The sequence below is a fragment of the Poecilia reticulata genome, linkage group LG4, assembly GCF_000633615.1.
Source record: "Poecilia reticulata strain Guanapo linkage group LG4, Guppy_female_1.0+MT, whole genome shotgun sequence".
NCBI lineage: Eukaryota > Metazoa > Chordata > Actinopteri > Cyprinodontiformes > Poeciliidae > Poecilia > Poecilia reticulata.
The window spans coordinates 23545773-23552520 of NC_024334.1; the positions used below are offsets into that span (position 1 = coordinate 23545773).

The window sequence follows — 6748 nt, forward strand, 5'->3', positions numbered from 1 at the left end:
GCCCGTTCACATACACGGGAGGCAGGGCCAGAGCGTCGGCATGGAGGAACAACTCCAGAAGGGATTCATGAGCCGACTCAACACGGAGCAATGAGAAACACTCAGGAAGCTGCAGTAAGAGTGGATACCTGCAGCTCAAGTTTACAAAAAAAACAAAACAAAACAAAAACAAAAACTGATTTAAAAGCGACAAAGACAACCGGCATGAATATTTTCCGATTTCCTGTGCACACATTTCCATACGGGATACTGTACTACATTTAAAGATTTAGTGTGTGCGTGTTTCTCTAAGATAAAATCACATTAGCTCTGATTTTCTGAGGTTTCACGAATTTATATTACCCGTTGCGCTCCTGTACTGGTGCTAATCAATTTTTACACAGCCGATTTATAACATTAATTAAAATAAACATGAGACATTCAGATCTGTTTTGGTTGAATTAAAATGAAAAATTATCGCTTCATTTGCTTGTAGAGGGGTTATTTGATTTATTTACATTTCATTTTATTTTATTTACCCTTTTATTTGTGGTGAGGGAAAAAAAAAAACACACACACACACAAAAACTTCGCTATATTGCGCCAGCGAAACTGGATGTTTGTTGGTGTTCCCCTTTATCCCCACTGCGTGTTTCCCCCGCACGATTTGATTCACTGGAAAACCAAAACCCTCAACCGTTCAGCCCAACAGTTTAACGATCAAACCTTCCACCCCTGGGTAATAACTTTCCTCATGTATGCAGGGAAACGCAATTAAGCCATCAAAAACGGAGATATTGTAGTAACTGGCGAGAAAAAGAAAGTGACAACAATGAAAAAACAAAAACAAAATTAAAACAAAAAATAAAAAAAATGAAGCAATGGCATTTCTTCCCATTTCTAACATGATCATGTTAAATTTTAATATGAACATCAATGAGAAATAAACTCTCCGCCATCTTGATTAAGTTGGGATTTTGCGTTTATATCTTCATCGTACGGCATTGACAAAAAGTAGTTTATGCAAGTGTACTTACAAGTAAGCTTATTTTATACCAAAAAATGAGGTACTGTACTTGAAGTTTGCTTTAATAAATTATATTTCATTTACCTAAGAATACTTGACTACTGGAAAGCACGAAAAGAAGTCTAAGACTTACCTTGTACTTTAATACTAAAGTTTATATTTTAGTACTATTGGCAACTTTTCAATCATTTCTTCCACAAATTACTGATACTTAAAATGTCTTGATCCACGATGTAATAACGTTCAGGGTTGCATAATGTGTTTTTCACCACGCAGCGTGGTTTGCTTTGAGGCATCCCGTTATAAACTTACATGTTTAAGGTCATATGTGCTGGAGATTAAAAGGTTTACAGTAAAAAGTATGTGTAATAATTTAATTATCTTAATGTACCTTAAAACATACACAGAACGTTTGTCTTGACTTAATTGATGGAGTTCTGGTCCCTTTCATGAGGGGTTAAGTTTCAACAAGAACACATTTTGTTGTCTGAATGCAAATCATGTAAAGTAAAATGTGAAACACATCTAGTACACAAGACGAGTGTACTTGAATGTATAATTTGGTAAACTTAAAAAAAAAATCTTATAGCAGTAAACTTGAAGTATACATTTTAAACATTTAAAAATGTCTCAATTTAGTGGGAAGAATGATTAAATTAGTAGATTTTCTTCATGCCCTTCATGCTTGCTAGACTCATACTGAAGTATACGTCATAAGATGAACTTAAAGTACTTTTTGCTAACATCCTTTTTCGTTGCTGTTTTAGGAAAGTTAATCTATTTTCTCAAAACACTGCACAGCATCAAAGCATTTAATTAGTTTCTAAATTAAATATGACAAGAAAAGGAAGGTCCAAAAACAATTTATCGCCATTAATCATCGATCACTTTCTGCGGAATCCAACTTTGGCATGAAATAGCGACGCAAGTTCCAGCAGAGGGCGCTACAACACAGATAGTGACAAACTGGTCGTCCTGTGACAATTTTACTACTATGGAAGCGTTGCAAAGCTAATGATTAAACCACTTTAGTTTTCACCATGGTTTTTACATTTCCAGACTCATTTAGGTTTGAAGATAAATGAATGAAACTAATTTGCATAATCTGAATCAAACTCCCAAACTTGTTGAAGCAGCCTGTTACATTTGACATTACAAAAATTATGAATGTAATTTTCTCACACATCATCTATGTACAAGCCATAAAGTTTCAATCCTCTAACTATAATTTGCTAAAAGATTGAAACTTAAAAAATATGTTTTATGAAAGTATGTATTATTTTAGCTCCTCTAATACCTTACTTAGATTCACTATCATGGTTTTCCTTTGGTTTGAGTTATTTTCTAATTATTTTCACTGTGCACAGTCTACATGAAAGAGAAAATGAGAACGGATTTTACGGACTGTTGTTCTTCCACATCTACACGTTTCATTTCATCCTAAATCTTAAATCTGAAACAACCAAAACAATGAACCATCTCCATGCCAAATGATTGTTTACAATTGGCAAGTTGAATTTCACGTGAAACCTGCAGTACTGTCTATACGTAGACGTAAGGAGAGAATGAAAGACTAAGGTCACTGCATGTTCAAAGTGTTAAACCTCTAGCTTCTGCAGCGAGTTGTCCTCTTGTCACAGCTGAGCTTCTAAAGTAAGCAAAATGTGCTGCGAAAAGCAGAAGCAAACTTGCAAACATGTACTGTCATCTTTGACATCTTCGCTGATAACTCCCTACGACTTCTGTATGTTCTGTGAATCTGAGGCTAACAAAGATATTTAAAACTACTGTAAAAAGCATCGCTTGAGTTTTTTTTTTCTCCTCCCCATTGTGCTTCAGTAAGTCAGTCCCGTGGTTTGTTCCCCATACTGTCTCTTTTACTGCTGCATCTGACACGTCTCTAAAGGTTTTTATTTTAAAAGAGAGACGAATCAGGTCAGAATCTGAAGTGGGAAGTCGTCAGACCGAGCTTCTAAATTAACATGAACGCAGCTGTACTTTACAGAGCAATGAGACAACGTGCTTATCTGAAGAGTAACGTAATATTAAACTCATGCAGTTTTATCTTTGCAATACATGAAGTGTATCTGAAAATCAGCAGCAGTGTTGCAGAGGGAAGACCCCCATGTGTTGGCAAGCCACTGATACCACAACACGATTATGATCAAGGGGGGAGTCAGTCGCTTTTCATTTGACAACAGAGGTGGACAGTCAGACTTAAATACAGGAAAACAACACAAAGGCAGAGAGAAAGCAAAGAAAGAGGTGAGAAGCGAGCGGCTGCGATATCCCCTCAGGTTCTCATGAGCGTTTTCACCTGAGAGTTAGAGTTTCACCGGCAGAGTTAGGGGGCCTAACTTAGACTTTCATGCTTAGCCAGACCACGACTCTGCCACGGGTTCACCAGCAGCTTGGGCTCACTGGAGTTTGGAGTCTGAAGGTAAGGCCACTGTTCTGCTCATGTAAGGCATACATTTGGGGAAGGAAATGGTTAAAGTGTCAGTGACTAAATAATCAGACGTTTTTATGTGTTTGTGAGCATTAAATAGTGGCGATTGCATCTCACTATATTTACACAAGGTGAGAAAACACGAGTCAGCTCAGCAAATTGAATATTTTGTTTTTTTTTCATGTACAGTCAAAAGTGGTTTTAAGTGGGTCAAGTTACTCATAACACTGGATCTTCGAAATAAAAATGGATTTTCTTATGTTAATGTATTACATAAAAGTGACTATTCATTATTCAAGTGCTCTCAAGAAAGGAAGTGTCTGTACTTTAAAAAAAATAGATTACGCATAAGCGACGTGTTTGTATTTAAACAAATAAAACAATAACACAGAGGCGTTTTTTTTAGTTTTGAATTATTTAACCTATTTTTTTTAATCAACTTTCTCGAAAAGTGCATAGAAGAATTTAATAATTTTTACAAAACTTTTATAACGGTACAGAGTGGATCTTTAAGATGCCTTCGGCGACGATCGTTTGAATTTGAACAAAACATAATTTCAGACTGCAAAGATTTCCCTTATATTGTTTCATGTAGAGATAAAAAAGTAAAAACAAACGTCAATGTAGTAATTTAATTTCCTATACAATAGTGTGTGAATAAATGGTTGATTAAAGAGTTAACAAATGACTGTTGATAGCGTATTAATTACTGCATCAGTGTAGTGGATAGTGCATTTATTTCCTGATTACTTAACTCGCTGCTGCATGTAGAGAGGTAAATTTTTTAAAAAATGTGACATTGTTTGAGGTGTATTAAACAAGTACTGGTTCCTGATAACCAAATTAAATTAGTCTGTGCAACGTTTTCAAGTGCACTTCCTTATGAAGTCTAAACATTCAACTCTGGAATGGAGTAAAAATGAAGAGAAAGGTGAAAATCAGCGGCTTAGACAAGATGGCATTTACAGTATTGCAATTGCAATAAGCAGGAAGCTGCAACATTCACATAATGTTAATATATTTTTGCGCTTCAGTGGCACATCCGTTATGTAAGACCCTGCAGAAAGGCTCGTCTCAATGTGACAGCGTTACAGATAAAGAAAAAAGAAAAAAGTTTTCAAATGGGAAATCTCAACTCCTACGGTTTGTCAGTGATTCATAAAGTACTTTTACTGATATCCACGTGTGTGGTCTTAATTTCCTATCTATTCTGTGACAATAAAACTGAATTTAGCAAATGTTAAACGTACTCTCTGTCTTTCTGATTGGCAAACATAAATATTTAGTGTTCAACCCCTTATGTGTTCTTTATTTTGAACTGTTTCAGAATACTTTTGAATTTTATTTAGCTTTTATAGTCTATGAATAATGCATGTAAACGTAAAAAGAAGCTTTTGTGTTTATTTACTGATAAAAATACTGAACGTATTCAAAAGCGAACTTTGCACCTGCTTCACAACTTGCAGTCAAGCCTTTTCTGAAACAATCCAAAAATTACCTAAAGCTTTCTTTGCACATCATGTCGCTATAATCAAGCATGCCACATAGATAATCTGCTTGATTACATGCAGCTTTGCTCTACATAAAGAATATCTAGACATGGCATAATAACTGTTTGATTGGTTTAAGAGTCTGCATCTAGCATCAAAGTGGGCAAGTTGCACTTGTTAGATATGAACCTGTTCATATGACCTATAACCTTTTGGATAATTTGTATGGATTCCTGAGTATGGACAGGTGTGTGTGCGTGTGTCTGTGTGTGTGTGTAGTCTTTCTTTCATCTAAATTCAACAAGGAGTCCCTGTTGAGCAACCAGAGGAAAATAATAACATTGGATTTTAACAGCAAAGCCTGACCATTGGGGTAGTACTGTGGAGTAGGTATTTGTGCTAATTAGTAAATGAAATCAATTTGAATTGATTTATTTATTTCAAACAGGTTTTTAAAAACAAGAAAAGAAGCAATCATTAGGACAGGGAAGACATGTGCATACATAACAGAGAATAACATAATTTGTTTACCACCATTTTTCCGTTTGAAAAGGACCAGGAAGAAATGAACACTTATTTATTACTACCCCTTATCTCAATTTAATGAAATTTAATACCTACCGACTCAATATTTATCAAAAAAAAATTTAATTAAAACCATGTAATAATATCCATGTGCCTTTTCAATATACTGTGCTAAAGAGCCAACAAATAAATTACATTACATAAACAAAATAATTACAAACTAACTCATAACAAGACAAGAAAATCTACTACTACTATTACTAATAATAATAGTAAAAATGACAATTGTAAATAACATACATACATACAGTATACAGGACATACAGCATCAGAAAAATTACCAACTCCTAGCCAGTGACAATACACCTATAGATTCTTCTTAATCTGTGTTATATACCAAAAAATAAAGTTTAGAAAAGCAGAGAGGAAGAAAAATTATGATAATAGTGTCAGTAAGATAACAGTAATAAACTATCAATAAAGGTAATAGTAACGCAGAAGAAAGTAAGGAAAAAACTCATATTTGTGTTAATTCCCTTCTTCCCTGCACAACAGTGAGTAACATAGCTTTATATTTATTTTTAGACTGGTTGATGTTTGGACATTGTTTTAGTTCCATATACAGCAGTACTCTCCATTGTTTGACCCCAGTTACAGTCATACAAAATCTTTTCATAGTTGTTTGGACACCACATATTTTGAAATTCAGTGTTCCCCTTAAGTTGTACCCACAGTCCCTGTCATTAAATACTTTCTGAAGACAAAGATGAGAAGAGCAGAAACCATAAGAGAGCCTAAACCCACTCAGCAGGAAATAGCCGTCCACAGCAGCCTGGAATAAGAAAGACCAAGGAGGGGGCGAGCACTGCGCCATCAAGGCTGTGCACAGTCAAATTTCAAGTTTCTTCACAACTTCAAAACTGAATGCTATGTCTGAATGTTAAAAAAAGTTTTTTTAAAAGGTTACATTTAACTTCGTAGCACCTGAGATATTAGAGATTGTTAATTGTTGCCTTGTCTCTGGAATTGTCCCTGCTGCACTTAAGATGGTCACGTCTGACGAACAACACCGTTGATCCACATGTTACCGAAAACTACAGGACCAAATCAAACTTAGACGTTCTTCATAAACTAAGAGAAACAGCAGTTTGTAGTAAGATATATAATCACAATACTCTTCATCTGGTTTGCTTTGCACACGCTGTACGTGTTGCTACACATTAGATCAAACTTTATTAAATGAATTATTTCTCTTTGTATGGTATGCCATTCAGTTAT

General features: G+C 35.0%; 1 protein-coding gene across 1 annotated transcript in view; it reads left to right on the forward strand.

Moving 5' to 3' along the window:
- The first annotated feature begins 3363 nt into the window (after nt 1-3363).
- The window catches only part of LOC103463643 (uncharacterized), a 10476-nt gene continuing 7091 nt past the window's right edge, over nt 3364-6748 (forward strand). Inside the window, exon 1 of the mRNA XM_008407123.2 lies at nt 3364-3446. The gene's annotated coding sequence lies outside the window, so the exon portion shown is untranslated. The remainder of the gene's footprint in view (nt 3447-6748) is intronic.